Here is a 20,302-nt window from a genome sequence, read left to right as displayed (position 1 = left end):
GGTGACCTAATCTAGTTCCCTGCTGCGCCGCTCTTTCCTCCCGTCCTTCAGCGCCAAGAAACCATTTGGTGAATGTGCGCTTTACAAGTATTTTTAACATAACATAACAGCTGGAGCAATTGCATGCAGGAGTTTCAGCGTCTCTGGTCAGTGTGTATGCCTTGAAGTCTCGGTTCCCTCAAACTACTGATAGCAAGAGGTACTGTATTTATACAGTCCTTGTGCATGTGTTAGCTATTGTTTAGTATGAGAATGATTTTTGGGATTAAACCTTGTGCATAGATAGGAGAGGTGAAGTATACCCCCTGGGTAGTGTTCTCAAAAATTATTCATATGTGCTAAGGATGACGTCTTATCAATATTTATTGGGAAAAACCGTCCCGCGGAACTAGGTGAAAGGTTTAGTCCATAAAAGGCGTCAATCCTTTTAAGGCATTCTGTCCCTATAAGGCTTTCTGTCCTTATTAGGAGTTATGTCCTTATAAGGCCCGTGCTTGTGAAATGTAGGGGAGATGATGTAGGGAAAGGGTACTCTATATTAGAGTACCTATATGAAATATAACATATATGTATTAGATATGGGTAGATTTTATCCCAAACAAATTTCTCACCTGGTTGTGGTAAAGATTCAAGTTGGAACGCATTGGACCTTGTTTTTGCTGTGGTAATAACATATATTTTGAAAGCATTTACTCTGGTTTGTTTGACCCTATTCTTTGTGGGTTCTGTCAGACAGTTTTTCACAAAAGTGTTCAAAAAAAGGTTCATCCACATCAGTTTCTTCTTGGAAAGCTTTGGGGTGATCTGTTAAGCAAGAGACAAGAAAAAGTGGATCCCAAAATGCTGAATTCCCTTGTTAAAATCGATACAGCTTGCATCCACAGGAAAAAAAACAGATGAGCTAAATTTCACCATATGTGGCAAAAATTTAGAACTTTATTCAGAAAGTGTGAGTTTTGTGATTTGGCGTAAATCCGGTCACCAGTTTTTGTGGCATTTGTGTTTAAAGAGATGCTTAGGTGGTCATGAAAAGGTGAAGACATAGGTATATCTTGACTGTGGAGCCCTCATTTACAAGAGGCCTGTACAGCCAGAGCATCACTTTTCATGATTATCCGGCGGCTTAGGCCCCTCAATCATATCTGTGAAGCGACACAAAGCCACCCTATGAGGCATTGCATGGGCTCATAGATTTAGAGTAAGGCAAAGCAGCAAAAAACGCTTCCTTGCTTTACTCAATGTCAAGGAGGAATTCCATGGGCATTGCTGTGCGTGTTCCCACACAACACTATAGACTGTGATACTGCCCCTGAATTACAACATAATGTAAACCTGGGGTAGCACCAAAACCTACCCAGAGTAGGCATAATGAGGAAAAAATGACATTCTCTTTGTTTTTCACTCTTTCCACCTGTGTTGCATTTTGCAGCACACACTGAATGAGGAAAATGCCTCTCGTGATTGTTTTGTGCAGAAAGGTGTCCCTTCCTGCACAAAAACAATCATAGCAGCAACACGGTCACCGGTGCCTACGTTGGTGCTCAGCTGCAAACTGATTTTCGTCCGTTACCGACCGGTATTTGGATACTGAGATGTAGGGCATCTTAAAATACAGATTCAGTAATTTTTCTGAATCGGTAATTTTACCAATTCGGTAAAATTACAGATTCGGTTAAATTACCGAATCTGTATTTGAAGATGTAGGTGGTACTGTAAACAGTGCCACAGGGTTTTAAGGATTCGTTATTTACCACCAACTATTAGTTGGTGGTAAATAACGAATACCTGTGTGTATGCAAATCTGTGCATGTACACCGGTGCCATGTGGCACACATACATGCCCTTAGGGCATGTATGTGTGCCACATGACACACAAGCCCTAATCAGGGGCGCAACAGGGTGTCAAAGTGACACCCTGCCACCCTTGAATTATTTGGTATTTATCGAATCGGTAATTACCGATTCCGTAATTGACATTCATTCCTATGGGCCTCATGGCCCATAGGAATGAATGGCAATTAGCAAATCTTCCCAATTCGGTAAAAAATACCAAAAGTTTACCTACATCAGATTTACCGATTCTAAAATACCGAATCGGTAAAATTTGGTATTTTAGAATCAGTAAAAATGATTTACCTACATCTAGCCCCATATGCTGTAAATACAGTGCATTCCTGCCCTTTCTAATTGGCATAGGGCAGCACAGTATAATGATTTGTGGCGCTGCCCTACAACAATTCTTTATAAATGAGGTCCTTGATGTTCATATATACTCTAATTGGCCAGTTTAAAGGGAACTGGAACTGATCAATCTTGATTGGCCGGTCACAACCTGAACAATAGGTTGTGGCAGTCATTAAATGACTCATGGGTATGGTCACCGCATTCTGAAAATAAATTGAAAAAATATAATAGGGGCAAGGTAAAAACACCCTGACCCAAAGTGGCATGTGGGTGGGGGTCCCAAAGGGACCCCCTAATTGGTTGGCCACAACATGGACATATTTTGGCACCCATTACAGGACTCATGCACATAGTTCACAATGAAATGCATATACTGAAGGCCTGTTTTTAGGGATCAAATAAGGAGCACATATAAGTAGTGGTAACATAATCTAGGGCGTTATTTATATTTTGACAGATGTGTGTGGACCGTCGAATACCCACAGTCCATCCGTCCGCCATTGGAACTGTACTCCCACCTGATTTATATGTTAACTATATGACGGTTTAAACTCTGTCAGGACCGCGCCTTCACTGTCTCATGCAGACTCCTCAGACTACGGACTAAAGAGCTTAAACGGAGCTGGTGGCGGGATAACTACCAAAACTCCACCCTTTTAAACATGATGATGGTTTTTGTCAGCAATCCCATGGCAGATAAAGCTCAACACCTGAGCTGGCAACTTCCATCTGATTAAAGGGGGTAAGCTACCATTACAAAACCCTTTTACTGTTCGAGTCACAACAGACGACAGAAAACCTGACAGCCCTCAAGAACGCCACTCGCAAACACCACCAGCTGATCCGCATCACCAAAAAGATATCATTCAAAGAGCGGCTGGACAACAAAATACACAACAGCAAGGAACTCTTCAGCATCATAAAAGAGCTCTCCAACCCCAGCGCCAGCAGCAACGACATCACACCATCACAAGACCTCTGCAACTCCCTCGCCATGTTCTTTCACCGCAAAATCGCTGATATACACAACAGCTTTGGCACCCAGACTCCACCTCCAGCCACCGAACCAACGCCCCCTACCACCACCCTCAACGCTTGGACTCCCATCAGCACTGAAGACACCACCCACGTTATGAACACCATCCACTCCGGCTCTCCCTCCGACCCATGCCCTCACAACATCTTCAACAAAGCCACACCCCACCTCCGGAATGTCATAAACAACTCCTTCACGTCCGCCACCTTCCCAGAGAGCTGGAAGCACGCAGAGATCAATGCCCTATTGAAGAAACCCACAGCGGACCCTAAAGACCTGAAGAACCTCTGCCCCATCTCTCTCCTTCCCTTCCCAGCAAAAAAATAATTGAGAAGACCGTCAATAAACAGCTGACCGCATTCCTCGAGACAAATGGCTCCCTCGACCCATCCCAGTCTGAATTTCGAGCCAACCACAGCACCGAGACCGCCCTCATCGCAGCAACCGACGACATCAGGACCCTGATTGACAATGGGGAAACAACCGCTCTAGTCCTCCTAGACCTATCAGCTGCCTTTGATACCGTCTGCTAACCCACCCTAATAACAACGCTGGGATCCAAGGTAAAGCCCTGGACTGGATCACCTCGTTCTTCTCCAACAGAACCCAGAGAGTCCGCCTCTCTCCCTTCCGCTCCGCGGCCACCGAGATCCTCTGCGGCGTACCCCCAACCCAACCCTCTTCACTATCTACATGAGCCCCCTCACCGCCATCGCATGCAAACACAACCTTAACATCATCTCCTACTCCGAGGACACCCAGCTGTTACTCTCCCTCACCAAAGACCGAGACACCGCCAAGATCAACCTCCAGGACGGAATGAAAGACGTCTCGGAATGGATGAAGCTCAGCTGTCTGAAACTGAACTCAGACAAGATGGAGGTCCTCATCCTAGGACCATCCCCATCCGCCTGAGACAACTCCTGGTGGCCCACAGCGCTGGGCCCCGCACCGACACCCACAGACCACACACGCAACCTGGGATACATCCTAGACTCCTCTCTCACGATGACCAAGCAAGTCAACGCCATCTCAACCTCATGCTTCAACACCGTGCGCATGCTCCGAAAGATCTTCTGGTAGAACCCGACCGGAACTAGAAAGACGGTCACCCAGGCCCTCGTCACCAGCCGACTGGACTACGGAAATGCCCATTATGCAAGAACCACAGCCAAACTCCAGAAAATGCTCCAGCGCATACAGAACGCATCCGCACTTCTCATCCTCGACATCCCTGGCCACTGCCACATATCTGCCCACCTGAGAGACCTACACTGGCTCCCCGTCAGCAAAAGGATCGAGTTCAGGCTCCTCACCCACGCACACAAAGCGCTCCATGACATGGGCCCGAATACCTCAACAACCGCCTCACGTTCTACACTCCAACCCACCAGCTCCGCTCCGCTAGCCTCGCCCTCGCCACCATCCCACGGATTCGCAGAACCACCACTGGAAGAAGATTGTTCTCCTACCTGGCTGCCAAGACGTGGAACTCCCTCCCCGCCCACCTACGAATGACCCAGGACCATCTCACCTTCAGGAAACACCTTAAGACCTGGCTATTCGAGCAGTAGCAGCACCCACCTCCCTTCAGCGCCTTGAGACCCTTACGGGTGAGTAGCACGCTCTATAAATATTTTGATTGATTGACAATTCACCTGCATTAGGGAGGTGCTTCCTACCTGCGCTTCGAACTAGATGACGACTCGCCACATCAGTGCCATCATAGGAAATATGTGCATATAAATGCAAGTAATGTGAGAAATCGTCATCATCATGACCATATAAACATAAAACGTACTCTGTGGGTTTTCAGGTATTGTCCATCTACCTAAGCAATCCTGGTAAAAAATAATATATAACATTGTTTTAACTTCATCCTATCATGAAGAGCATATTGACACTTACCTGTCCATGATGACTTCCAATGAATGTAGGCAGGGCATATGCATCTGGTCTGAGATGTGTCAGAACAGCACCAGCATTGTAAACTACAGGATGAATGTAAACTAGTGGCTATTTAGCCCTGCCAATATGGAATATGATAACTCAAGGTTATCAATATGGAAGAATAGAGGGTTCATCAAACAATGTGGTCTAAACCACATAAAAACCAAAATGTAAGAGCAACATATCCTAGTGAACCTTACATTTATTTATTTGGTGTTTTATAGAGTGCGAACTTGACCCGTTAGGGTATCAGAGTGCTTTACAAGGGTCATAGAGTTATACAAAGGTTAAGCATCACAAAATATTCAGACAGTGCTGGAAATATGATGGATAGAGGACATGTATGTACAAATTATATTTACAATTACACAAAAGCAGGGTCCCAGGTATCTTCGGGGGAAAACTAGGTAGTCAGGGGGGAGGCCAAAGCCAACGTTAAACAGGGTCTCAGGGGTGTTTGATGCAAAAGTTAAACAAGAAATTTACCCATAAGGTTGGTTTTGGCTTCCTTCTTGAAGCGTGCCAGAGAAGGAATTCTTTTAACGGCGGGTGAGAGAGAGTTTCATATTCTTGGTGCTGCCCCGGAGATGGCTTGATTGTACGAAAACGTGCAGGTTGACAGAGGAAGTCGCTAGCGGACCGGGAGATTCTGCTTGCAGGGCATGCCTTGCATATGGCCATTTCTGAACTGGGTTGATGTGGTGAGCAAAATAACAATGGATTAAACCCAGATCTGTGACTGGGGGTGAATGTTTTGCCATTGTGCAACATTCCGTCCATCAAGTGTTGATTTTGCATTTGTCACCCCGAGTGGGACGGGTATGCTCAGACGTGAGTCTCGTGCCCTCCATGCACTGGAATCAAGCTATCCTGGCTGATGACAGATGATAGCCAGAAACCGGTCCTGGGATGCTTGATTCTGGTCTAGGGAAGACATGGCTTGGCAAGTCGGGCTGGACTGTTCCCATGAGGCACCGGGTCAAGACTGATTTGACTAGGGCCCTGTCTGAACTGGGGTGGTGTGGTGAGCAAAATAATGATGGATTAAACCCAGATCTGTGACTGGGGGTGAATGTTTTGCCATTGTGCAACATTCCATCCATCAAGTGTTGTTTTTGCATTTGTCACCCTGAGTGGGACGGGTATTCTCAGAAGTGAAGTCCCGTGCTCTCCATGCCACTGGAATCAGGCTATCCTGGCTGATGACGGCTGATAGCCAGAAACTGGTCTTAGGATGCTTGATTCCGGTCCAAAAAAGTCATGGCCTGGCAGTTAGGTCTGGATTGTTCCCAGGAGGCACAGCGTCAAGATTGATTTGCATATGGCCATGTCTGAACTGGGGTGGTGTGGTGAGCAAAATAACGATGGATTAAACCCAGATCTGTAACGGGGGTAAATGTTTTGCCATTGGGAAACATTCCGTCCATCAAGTGTTGTTTTTGCATTTGTCACCCGAGTGGGACGGGTATGCTCAGACGTGAGTCCCGTGCTCTCCATGCCACTGGAATCAAGCTATCCTGGCTTATGGCGGCTGATAGCCAGAAACCGGTCCTAGGATGCTTGATTCGGGTCCAGGAAAGACATAGCTTGGCAGTTCGGGCTGGACTTTTCCCATGAGGCACAGGGTCAAGACTGATTTGCATATGGCTATGTCTGAACTGGGGTGGGTTGGTGAGCAGAATAACGATGGATTAAACCCAGATCTGTGACTGCGGCTGAATGTTTTTCCATTGTGCAACATTCCGTCCATCAAGTGTTGCTTTTGCATTTGTCACCCCGAGTGGGAAGGGTATGCTCAGACGTGAGTACTGTGCTCTCCATGCCACTGGAATCAAGCTATCCTGGCTGATGATGGCTAATAGCCAGAAACTGGTCCAAGGATGCTGGATTCCGGTTCAGGGAAGACACAGCTTGGCAGTTCGGGCTGGACTGTTCCCATGAGACACAGGGTCAAGATTGATTTGCATATGTCCATGTCTGAACTGGGGTGGTGTGGTGAGCAAAACAACATTGGATTAAACCCAGATCTGTGACTGGGGGTGAATGTTTTGCCATTGGGCAACATTCCATCTATCAAGTGTTGTTTTTGCATTTGTCACCCGAGTGGGAAGGGTATGCTCAGACGTGAGTCCTGTGTTCTCCATGCCACTGGAATTAAGCTAGCCTGGCTGATGACGGCTGACAGGCAGAAACCGGTCCTAGGATGCTTGATTCCGGTTCAGGGAAGACATGGCTTCGCAGTTCAGGCTGGACTGTTCCAATGAGGCACAGGGTCAAAACTGATTTGCTTATGGCCATGTCTGAACTGGGGTGGTGTGGTGAGCAAAAAAACGATGGATTAAACCCAGATCTGTGACTGTGGGGGAATGTTTTGCCATTGTGCAACATTCCATCCATCAAGTGTTGTTTTTTTATTTGTCACCCCAAGTTGGAAGGGTTTGTTCAGACATGAGTCCCGTGCTCTCCATGCCACTGGACACAAGCTATCCTGGCTGATGACGGCTGATAGCCAGAAACCGGTCCTAGGATGCTTGATTCTGGTCAAGGGACGACATGGCTTAGCAGTTCGGGCTGGACTGTTCCCATGAGGCACAGGGCCAAGACTGATTTGCATATGGCCATGTCTGAACTAGGGTGGTGTGGTGAGCAAAATAACGATGGATTAAACCCAGATTTGTGACTGGTGGTGAATGTTTTGCCATTGTGCATTATTCCGTCCATCAAGTGTTGTTTTTACATTTGTCACCTCGAGTGGGACGGATATGCTCAGACGTGAGTCCCATGCCCTTCATGCCACTGGAATCAATCTATCCTGGCTGATAGCCAGAAACCAGTCCTAGGATGCTTGATTCCGGTCCAGGGAAGACATGACTTGGCAGTTCAGGGTGGACTGTTCCCATGAGGCACGGGGTCAATACTGATTTGCATATGGCCATGTCTGAACTGGGGTGGTGTGGTGAGCAAAATATCTATGGATTAAACCAAGATCTGTGTCTGGGGGGGAATGTTTTGCCATTGTGAAACATTCTGTACATCAAGTGTTGTTTTTGCATTTGTCACCCTGAGTGAGTAGGGTATGCTCAGACGTGAGTCCCGTGCTCTCCATGCCACTGGAATCAAGCTATCCTGGCTGATGATGGCTGATAGCCAGAAACCCGTCCTAGGTTGCTTGATTCTGGTCCAGGGAAGACATGGCTTGGCAGTTCATGCTGGACTGTTCTCATGAGGCACAAAGTCAAGACTGATTTGCATATGGCTATGTCTGAACTGGAGTGGTGTGGTGAGCAAAATATCGATGGATTAAACCGAGATCTGTGTCTGGGGGTGAATGTTTTGCCATTGTGCAATATTCCGTCCATCAAGTGTTGTTTTTGCAATGCTCCGATGTATGGCACACACTGCACTGTGGATGCCATCTTGGAAGGCCAGTAATTGTGTCCACTGTTGGCAGATCCCTTGGATGGCAACCAACAGTGCAGTCTGGATAACAGAAATACTGTGCAGCACATAAAGAACCTCCTTAGACATCACTGCTGGGTGGAATGGGGTAGGAGCAGAGGTGCCTGAGTCAAAGGAGACCCAGCTCTTTTATGGACTGGGTGTTGGTTAACATAGGGGGAAAAGTAAGGAGGGTGTTGATCTTCTTGGTGATTGTGGGATATGGTATGAGTGCATGAGATGTGGTTGGGTACACCACCATTGGGACTGGTTGGCTGTAGAGGCCTCTGAGTTTGAGGAGGTTGTATCTTCCTCTCCAGTTCCATTACTCTGTGTGCTGCTATGTCCTTCTGTTCAGTCCTTACATCTTCAGACCTGCAGTGGAAATCTGCTTCCCACCTTTCCCGGCCAATGTCTTCCTTGCTTGTTCAGGAGGACAGTGCTGATTAAAGAAAGGACATGATGAGTTTACATGTACTGGATGTTTACATGCTCCCAGCATTACTAAAGTCAATTTTAAAGCTGTTCTTTTAATCTACTGTGCATAGCACAGACATATGATGATACCATGTGTCAGTTGACTGCATAACAACAACATTGCTACAGTCTTGAGGTAATGTCTGTGACACCTGAAAATACAGCTAAACATGCTCCATCACATTATAAAAAATGATTTATTCGTCAAAGTTGATTCAGTGCACATGCATGTACTGAATCCCTGACATCATGTTACAAATGCACCTCTAACTATACTGATGGATCAGATCTCACATGATTTGTTATCAATGTGTTAGAACCAACATGGGGCAGGCTCTGTGTTAAATTGAGGAACGGAGACATATAGCAACCAGTACTAATATTCCAATCCTTGATCTAATGCAATACTTAGCATATGTCACACATAACAAATGCTTTGTTATTTTAGAAACTGTCATCAACAGAGGAACAATACTATCATGAATAGAGTCAATTTGTATTAATTGTGTAACTCACATCAAATAAACCACGACATTACATCACCATGACAATAAATTATTGCATATAACATAACATCAAACAATATAGAAAACATGTACAGATCAATGTCCTAATTCTGAACTTTGACAACCAAAGTGGTATTGAGTAAGATACTTGTCAAACTCTGAATTAACTGGCTTATAACCAGGGAGAGAAAGCTTATACTGTGATCTAAGTCCTCGGTCAGGGATCAACACATTGACCTGTACCACCCAAAGCTTCCCTGCATGTCTATGCCTCCTTTTGTGACCCACTGCCTGGTTGGCTTATACTGTTGACACATTTTGAACCTAGCTTCAATTCAGGGTCACCTCAGGACGCAGAATAAAAGGACGCTGGATTAAAAAACAAAAAATTATAGAAAGTGATTGTACAAACCTAGGGGCCCATTATGATCGCAGATGGACTTGAGTCCGTCCGCGATCAAAGAGGATGAGGGAGCCTCCGCATGGCCTGCGGAGTTCCCTTCTGTTCAATTAGGATGTGACCGCCACCCTGGCGGTCACATCCTCTATTTTTACCATTGCGGCCGGTCCGGCTTCAAGCTGCACCCGCCGCAATGGTAAAAATGCATACATTGCATTTGCATGCAGAAAGCGGCAGGCACCGTGCGGTGCCTGCCGATTTCTGCATACAAATGCAGAGGGGTACCATAGGTACCCCCCATGTGCACCCCCCACCCTCCTTCACCCAGGGGGCCCGCAACGGGCCCCCGCAGTAACGTTCCACATGCTTTTCCACCGCGGAAAAGCATTTTTTAAAGCCCATCCTAATATGGCTGGCGGTGTCTGAGAGACACCGCCACCATATTAGAGTTTTTCTGCCGCGGTTGTAAGCCTACCGCGGCGAAAAAGCTGCGGACGGAAACCAGGACCCACCAGCCATCCTAATGTGGCGGTGGGTCTTTGGTGGGTCCTCTGCGGTTTTTCCGCATCCTTCGGCTCGCGGTGGCTTCCGCCGGCCCGGAGGGTGCGGAAAAACCACAATCGTAATAGGCCCCTTAATGTGGAAGCAATGAAGCCAGGCCAAGCAGGTTTGAAAGCCCCTGCCTTCTCTCCAGAGGAGCTGGAGAAACTGGTTGAAGAAGTACTTCCCGAGTATGACCAGCTCTATGGCTCAGCAGTTGAACAGGTAAATATCTCACATAGATTTTTTTCTTCTGTTTAACTCCATCCTTTCCATTTCTTCATGCTACAATGTTACTCTGAGTCCCAGAGGTAATTCCGATTACTGTTGTTACATTTTGTGGTCCTGATATAGGACAGTCATGTTATGAATTGTGCATGTAGTGTACTTTGCTTATTTAACATCACCATTGTATAGTGGTTTGTGCCATAAGCCCTAGATTCTACTTGTGTTACTGGCACTTATCTAAGCATGTATACTTTTCATGGTACCTTTGATATATCGTCTAATCTGATCATGGTAAATTTGCAAAACAATGTATGGGCTTTACAGCATGAGCTGTGTAATTATAATGTATGAAGCAGTTGAAGATGGTGTTAGTTACATGTACAGTCCCACATATCACTCAGCCCAGATTAGGGCTCGCCAAACTGTTGTCTGGGATCTATGTATACCTCACAGACCCCTTCAGAATGCAACACAACCTTGAGGCCACTTATTGTATGACCCCAAGATGTACTGGTATGTATCGAAGAGGTGGAAATATGATGGTTATGTGGGATCAGTATGCTCAGCATGCAGACAGCATGACCTGACAATGAGTTGTGCCCAGTCTGGGCCATGGCCCAGGCTGTTACAGAGTTACAACTGATGCACAGAGTAATATCCCTGTAGACCTGCAGATCCTTGGATGATCCCAAAATGAGTTTTCTGTACCAATAGTAGCCCTGATTGCTTTTTAAGCATTGGGCGTAAAATCCGTTCCGCTCGCGGAATTTCCGGATTTCCGGTAAATTCGCAATCAGCAAACTCTCACGAATTTGCCGAAAATTCGCATGCAGCGGATTTTTTTTGCTTGGTGATACAATATTGCGGCGCGCGGCGTTCACTTACCGTCATTCAGGGTTTGCAGAGTTGTTTTTCTCGATATTTTTTGTGTGCTGCGCCATTTTGGATCTTGCTGCGGGATCCCGCGGGAGTTTGGCGACCGCGATTACGTCATCGCGGCTTGCCACCTTGCACAGCACTCATCGCGAGAGTTCGCAATTGCGAACACGTAGATGCGGCGGGCAGCAACAATCTCGCACTCGCGAAATTGCAAAATTTGCAATTCTGCACAAGAAATCCACCAGCAAGCAGCATAAACCTTCTGAAAATGATGATTTCTATCAGAATAACTCCTCAGGTTGGCATTTGGCTGCACTTTGTTTTTCAAGGAGTCCATTTTGGGGGGTGGGGGGGGTGGGAGTAAGTAAGTGACCCACAGTCTCCAACTTCCTGTTACTGTCCAGCAGGCTCCTCCCATTGCTTTCTTCATGTGCTGGTCACTTTCATTTGGATCTTGACCTGGAAGGATTACTTTTTGTGGATGCTGCTGGATATTTGGATTTGAGGCCTTTTTGACTTTCTTTGGATCACTTTTGGATTAGAAATTTCACAAGTAAGTTTGTTTGGGGCATTACAGTTGCTGCAACTACAATTTTGGAATTTTCGATTTTTGGGCTGTTGTTGGGGCCTTTTGCCCAGGGGTAGTGAGTGGTGCATGGACTGAGTCTTTCTGTGGGGTCTCTTTAATGTAAACATCATGGAGGGCATGGATGGCATGGAAGGAATTGTGCTGATTTTTGTGTGTTTTTCGATTTTTTGGGCTGCTGTTGGGGCCTTTTGCCCAGGGGTAGTGAGTGGTGCATGGACTGAGTCTTTCTGTGAGGTCTCTTTAATGTAAACATCATGGAGGGTATGGATGGCATGGGATTGTGCTGATTTTTGTTTTTTTTATTTTTTTGGCTGCTATTGAGGACTGGCCATGTGGGTGGGGGCCATTTTGAGTGCTGGTACAGGCAGGCCCTGGCCATGTGCTGCGGGGAAAGGGGCCATTTTGAAGGCAGGCAGTGTTCTCAGGCCTGCACCCATTTTGCCTAGCTTTCATCCTTTATGCCCAGGGGTAGTGAGTGGTGCATGGGCCTAGTCTTTCTGTGGGGTGTCTTGAATTTAAACATCATTGAGGGCATGGATGGCATGGGATTGTGCTGATTTTTGTGTTTTTCGATTTTTTTGGCTGCTGTTGGGGCCTTTTGCCCTGGGGTAGTGAGTGGTGCATGGACTGAGTCTTTCTGTGGGGTCTCTTTAATGTAAACATCATGGAGGGCATGGATGGCATGGGATTATGCAGATTTTTGTGTGTTTTTCGATTTTTTTGGCTGCTGTTGGGGACTGGCCATGTGGGTGAGGGCCATTTTGAGTGCTGGTACAGGCAGGCCCTGGCCATGTGCTGGGGGGCAAGGGGCCATTTTGAAGGCAGGCAGTGTTCTCAGGCCTGCACCCATTTTGCCTAGCTTTCATCCTTTATGCCCAGGGGTAGTGAGTGGTGCATGAGCCTAGTCTTTCTGTGGGGTGTCTTGATTTTAAACATCATTGAGGGCATGGATGGCATGGGATTATGGTGATTTTTATGTGTTTTTCTACTTTTTGGGGGTGTTGTTGGGACTGGCCATGTGGGTGGGGCCATTTTGAGTGCTGGAACAGGCAGGCCCTGGCCATGTGCTGGGGGGGCAAGGGGCCATTCTGAAGGCAGGCAGTGTTCTCAGGTCTGCACCCATTTTGCCTAGCTTTCATCCATTATGCCCAGAGGTACTCAGTGGTGCATGGGCCTAGACTTTCTGTGGGGTGTCTTGAATTTAAACATCATTGAGGGCATGGATGGCATGGGAGTGTGGTGATTTTTATGTGTTTTTCGACTTTTTTGGGGTGTGTAACTGATGTTCCTCTGTCTTCCATTGTTTTTAGGTGCACAAGAGAACCACCAGTGCCAGGAAGAAGTTCTGCAGCGGTGTGTGCAGCATAACGTCACGCGACGTCACGTGTGGCCACAGACAAGACAACTCTGCCACTCGTGCAACTGCGGCCTGCTGTTCTGACATCTGAAGAAGACGGCCCCAAAAAAAGTTCACCGTAGCTCCTCTAGCAAGAAAGTTGCCAGTAAGGAGCAGAAGAAGCAAGTTACCAAGGAGACTGGTGTGCCGCCCGCCACATTTTTTGGGAATAAAAAAAAAAGTGAGCCTGCAGCAGCAGCGGGATCTGCTGGGGACCGAGCTGGGAACAGCACCCCCGCTCCATTGGGCTCAGTGCACCACCACCACGCCAACTTAAGTCAAAGCCCTTGAGTGCTGCAGAGGCACTTCGTCTAGTTGTTCAATCACCATCGACCAGTGATGTGGGCTCATCGCATTAAAGTAACCGCAATGTCCCTCAATAAACATAGGTTGTTGTAACTCATCTGACGAGTGTTCAACAACCACAGCCGCAACAACAACCACATGTGCAAGTACAAGCCCAAGTACATGTGGAAGGAGAGGCAGCGCAAGGAGATGCGCAAGCAGAGTTGCATGGAGGGGCACACGTGCCCACAATAGTTGTTCCTCCTGAAGTAGGGGCACATCAGGAAATCGACATTCAAGCCAAGGTATTATTTGAGGAAGCCACTCCTCCTGATCATTCATTGTCTTCCACATCCCTAGCAAGGAAAAGATCAAGGATGGTGTCTACATCTTCTTCAAGCCCCATTCCTTTTGATGATATGGATCCAACTTGGGAACCACCACTGCCGAGAGTGAGGCACACCATGATCTGACAAAGGTAGCTAAGCGTAAAAGCAAGGTCCCCGAAACTCTCGTACTTATGGAGTGTGGTACTGAAGAAGAAGTGGCGTATACTACTCCTGCTGATGAAGACTCTCACAGCGACGACGCAGTCATCATACACGCCACTCCAGTCTCAGCGGGCATGCAGCAAACATACATTTTTACCCTAGCCCGAAAAGCTGCTGAGCGTGATGTTGTAGACGAGGAGGCAATGGGACCACCATCATTGGAGTTAACTAGTAAACCACCACCTACCGCTTCCATATTTTTTTCTCACCAGAAGGGACCTCCATCCACCTCGACCTCAATTAGTGGTGGTGCAAGTGCACAACGTAGTAAAGTTCGGCAACACTCATCCTCCACTTCATCTGGCATTAGCAGCATGACCAGTATTGCCTCCTCCACCCCCCACAGTCATTTGAAGTCCGCAGTTTGGGACTTCTTTAGTGTTTGCACAACAAGGGAAAACATAGCCATTTGTAGCATTTGTAAGCCTGAAGTTAGTCGTGGTAAGCTTGGTACCAACTAAGGTACCGGAGGCCAGAGAGGTCATCTTGAGAGACAGCACACTGTCCAATGGCAAGCGCACCTAAAGGAGATCAAGGAAGCCTGAATTGGAAGTCAACAAACTGTATCCGTTGAGGTTTCATCTGATGATGACGAGGAGGAAGAAGCGTCAAACATTTCTTCACTTACACCCAGTACCCCTGTCAGCATCACACCCCCTGTGAGCCACACTAAGATGGTGGGAGAGAGTGAGACACCAATGCGAAAAAGTTCATCATCACCAAATGTAACTGGGTCGAAGAAGTCATCATCATCCCGTAAAATCATGGTCCAGCCCACCATTAGAAGCATGTTGTTTTCAGAAGCCCCATTTGAACGCAACCACCCAATGACGCGTCTGTATAACACTAAGCTGGCTAAAATGCTAGCTCTGGACCTTCTCCCTTTTTCTTTTGTGGAAGGGGTTGGTTTTCTTGAATTAGTGGCAATGCTCTGCCCTAAATGGAAGGTTCCTAGCCGGTTCTATTTTACCAGAGTTGCGGTTCCAGCACTACATGCAGATGTGCTGGAGGTGATTGGGGCAGCTTTGCAGAAGAGTGCTGTTCACACTATACATCTGACAACAGACATGTGGACCAGTGGCGCAGGCACTGATTACATGTGCATCACTGCACACTGGGTCTCTTTTTCAGGAGTTACAGCAAAGCTAAGGGCAGGTGTTGACCCGGACAATGTTTTTAAAGCTGCTCGGAAACATGCAACACTAGCCATGTTTGGCATGGAGACAAGTCATACAGGAGAAAACATTTTGCAGGAGTTGAACACAAAGGTCTTTCAATGGCTGTCCCCCAAAAAATGCATGATTGGTTATGTTTCCACGGATAATGGTGCCAATGTAGTTAAGGCCGTGGATATGGGTAACTATTTCAGAGCTCCGTGTTTGGCGCACTGTATAAACCTGGTTGTTAAAACATTTTTGAGTGAAGAGAGTCCAGTGTGCGAGTTACTGACCACCTGCCGAAGAATGTGCACACATTTCAGCCATTCTTTTAAGGCCCAGAAGCATCTGAGGGGCCTGCTACGTGAACTTCGACTGCCAGTGAAAGCACTCATCCAGGAGGTGGCAACACGTTGGAACTCAACCTTCTACATGCTTGAGCGTCTGTTTATTTTTATTTATTTGCAGGTTTGTACCGCGCTGGCTTCACTCCCAAGGGAGTATCTCCGCGCCTTTGGCTTCTACAGAGGGTTTTGAGGGAGGGAGTCTTTAAAGCTGTTCCAGTCTGGGTTTACTGTTCAAACAAAAAGGTCTTCAACCTTTTCCTAAAGGGGAGATGGTCTACACATAGCCTAAGAGATACAGGGAGGCTGTTCCAGAGAGAGGGGCCAGCTATTGATAGGGTTTTAGTTCCATGTCTGGCCTTCTTAGCTCTGGGTACACACAGGAGACCTTGTTCACTTGATCTTAGTGTCCGAGTGGGAATGTAGGGCGTAAATTTGGTGGTTAAGTATGCGGGGCCCATACCATGTAGGCTTTTGTGTATGATGCAGCATACCTTAAATTTTGCCCTCTGTCTGACAGATAGCCAATGCAATTTGGTCAGCAGGGGTTTGGAGGGCGTGCGGGGAGGAGCATTCAGAACCAGGCGGGCGGCCGTATTCTGAGCTACCTGGAGTCTGTTCATGACTCCCTCGTTGGCAGACAGGAGCAAGCCGTTACAGTAGTCCAGGCGACTCAAAACGAGTGCCTGGACCAGTGTCTTCCTAACTGCATCAGGTAGAAATGGGAAAATTTTCCGTAGCATGCCAATAACATGAAAGCATGCTCCCACCACCTGGTTGCCATGTTGTTTGAGGGTAAGCTCCTGATCTAGACGGACCCCCAGATTCTTGACAGTTTGTTTAGGTTTGGGCACTGGGCCAAGATCTTGTGGCCACCAGTCTGGGGTCCAGAGCATTTTTGCCTCCCCAAACATCATGACTTCCGTCTTCCCCACGTTGCACTGCAGGTAGTTGGAGGACATCCATCGTGCCACCGCTTTCATGCCCCTGGAAAAAGAGTTTCTGACTTCAGGTGTAAAGATCTTAAAAGGAAAGAGGAGTTGAGTATCGTCTGCGTAAGATATTGGGATAAAACCATATCTTCTCATGATGTTGGCCAGGGGTGCCACATAGATGTTGAATAAGGTAGGGCTCAAACAAGAGCCCTGTGGCACCCCCTTGGTGATCTCAACTTCCTCTGACCTGTATGCACCCATAGCTACTTGCTGGGTGCGGTCTTTCAAGAAACTCTTTAACCATGCCAAGGCTTCCTGTTTTAGGCCGATGTTGGCCAGTCTGGTGATCAAAATAGAGTGGGATACGGTATCAAATGCCGCAGACAGAACCAACAGCACCAGGACAGCAGAATAACCCCTGTCCTGGTACATGTGTAGATCGTCTGCGACAGTCAGCAGGGCGGTCTCCGTGCTATGTTTGGGTCTAAACCCAGATTGGGACTGGTCCAGTACTTCGTTGGATTCAATGTATTTAGATAATTTGTTGTTAACATGTTTTTCAGCAATTTTGCCTAGAAATGGGAGCAGGGAGATGGGCCTGAGGTTAGCTAATTCTTCCCAAGGAGTAGCAGTATTTTTCCTCAGTGGTTTCACCAAAGCCTTTTTCCATCCCTTGGGAACCTGTCCCGTACTTAAAGAAAGATTGATAATTTGCTGGATAGAGGGTCCCAGAGCCGCAGCCAGGATGGGCATGATCCGTGCAGGGATAGTGTCAGTAGGGGATCCACACTTTATCATAGAGATGTTTCCTATTACTTCCTCCATAGATATGGGGGGGAAGGCAGAGAGGGAATGCCTGATCGGCTTTTCTGGTTCCAGGTTTACGATGAGCTCGTTATCAGCGGTGTTCTGATAATTCAGAAGCGTAATCTTATTATAAATGGCATCTATTTTTTGGTTGAAGAACTGAGAGATGTTGTCACAAAGTGTTTGTGACGCTACTTCTGCACTTTCGCATGCGGTGGGTTTAAAAAAAGTCTCTAAAATCTGGTAAAGAGTCTTGGGATTGTTACCAGCTGCTAATATTTGCGACGCAATGTGGTTTTTCCTTGCTGCTCGGATGGCTTTGTGGTATAATTTCTGAGAGCTTTTGTATGATTGTTTATCCTGATCTTGACGAGATGCCCTCCATTTCTTCTCCAGTTTTCTGGTGGTTTGTTTGAGCACTCTAAGGTTCTCTGAAAACCAGATTTCCTGCTTATGTGCAGGTCTGGGCTTAAAGGTTTTTAATGGAACAATGTTGTCTATAGCTTTGAGGAGAGTTTCCTCATAAGTCTGTAGGGCATTGTCAATGTTCTCTTTCTCATTTAAAATTGGTCCCACAAATTTTTTATTAAAGTCTTGTTGGGTCAGCTTATGCCAGGGTCTTCTTTTGTTCGCTAGGGTGAGGTTTCCGTTTCCACATGAGATAAGGGTGGGAGTGTAGAATTCTATTATAAAGTGGTCAGTCCACTCCACTTGATAGGGGGATTTACATTCGACCTGCAGGGAGTTATTTAAAATTAGGTCTAGCGTGTGTCCTGCTTGATGAGTGGGTTCATCATTGATAGGCTTTAGACCCAGAGTGGCGAGGTCTGATAGCAGTGTCTGGGCTTCGCTGTTAGAATGCAGCTCACTATGGATGTTAAAATCTCCCAAAAGGAGGAAGTCAGAGTCTTCATATATGTGGGGTGCTAATGTTTCCATCAGAGTGATGGATACATTTGCACATGGCCCAGGGGGGCGATATACCACTGCTCCCTTTCTGCTAGTTTTGTTCAAAGTATGGATTTTGAAAACTAATACTTCTAGGTTTGGGGTGCAGATTTCATCCAATACCGTTATGTTTATTTCCTGTTTATGTACAATTGCTACCCCTCCGCCAACTTTAATAGGACGGTCCATCCTGACCATTTTGTACCCAGTAGGGATTCCCAATGTTATGGCAGGGACGGAGTGAGGCTTAAGCCATGTTTCAGTTAAGAAGCATAGTTCCGGTTGATGGGAATTGATCAGGTCCCATACTTCAGTAAAATGCTTCGGTAGGGATCTTATATTGCATAGCAGATTTTTAGTTTTAAGAGGAGTGTGATTCTTCTCATTTCCCATAGATTGGGGGTTAGAGTCCATCTTTTTCCTACCATGAGGACGCTGCTTAGCGGTTGCGGGAGAAATCTTACTAGCTACCGCTGCAGTAGTAAATTGTGATTTACATAATCGGCATGAGAAAGGGCCTTCTATGTTGTGTTCCGCCTCAGTTGGGCAGAACGTTAGTGAAGACTTTAGTATTTCTAATAATGCCTGAGAGGTATACGTTAGCTTTCTGCCGGCGTGTCCCTCCATAGCCTTCGGCCCCTGGCCCCGTCCTGTCGTGGATGGGCGTAGACGGGCAGGTCTTTGGCTTGTCTTCGGCGTTGGTAGAGGCGCCCCACTGCGCGCAAGCACTGCGCGCTTGTGGCCGACGAGGGCTATATAGCCTTATGGGGAGGAGAGCTGCAGCGCTGATCGCTCGCCTTCCTGGGAGTGTCTTGCTCTTGCCTGCCCCGCCCTCCGCTCAACGGTATAGGCTACCGAGTCGGACCAGGGCGGGCAGGCTTGAGTATTGAGCCAAGACAACAATTAAATGCCGTGGGAGCCCCTCTGAGCCCTGTCAGGCGCTAGTAAGTTAAAACGGGTGGTTTTAAAAGTTATTATATCAATTCTAAAACCAGTCAGTGCAAATACATCCAAACTTTAAAATTTTCACATCAATTTTAAAATGAAATGCACATAAAAATACGGGGTCAGTGCTGGAGCGTATTAAAATTATTATTCAATTTTAGCAGTGAGTAAATTGGAGCGCCTTGTGACAGCGCTTCCGCTCAAATACCAGTGTAGGCGCCAAGCGGGGTGGGGAGATGCTGCCACCGTCGTCCCTTACCGCCAGGAACCCCTGCCTCCTCGTTGCCTATATAGCCTTATGGGGAGGAGAGCTGCAGCGCTGATCGCTCGCCTTCCTGGGAGTGTCTTGCTCTTGCCTGCCCCGCCCTCCGCTCAACGGTATAGGCTACCGAGTCGGACCAGGGCGGGCAGGCTTGAGTATTGAGCCAAGACAACAATTAAATGCCGTGGGAGCCCCTCTGAGCCCTGTCAGGCGCTAGTAAGTTAAAACGGGTGGTTTTAAAAGTTATTATATCAATTCTAAAACCAGTCAGTGCAAATACATCCAAACTTTAAAATTTTCACATCAATTTTAAAATGAAATGCACATAAAAATACGGGGTCAGTGCTGGAGCGTATTAAAATTATTATTCAATTTTAGCAGTGAGTAAATTGGAGCGCCTTGTGACAGCGCTTCCGCTCAAATACCAGTGTAGGCGCCAAGCGGG

The sequence above is a fragment of the Lissotriton vulgaris genome, chromosome 8, assembly GCF_964263255.1.
Source record: "Lissotriton vulgaris chromosome 8, aLisVul1.2, whole genome shotgun sequence".
NCBI classification, from domain to species: domain Eukaryota; kingdom Metazoa; phylum Chordata; class Amphibia; order Caudata; family Salamandridae; genus Lissotriton; species Lissotriton vulgaris.
This window is presented reverse-complemented; position numbering follows the sequence as displayed.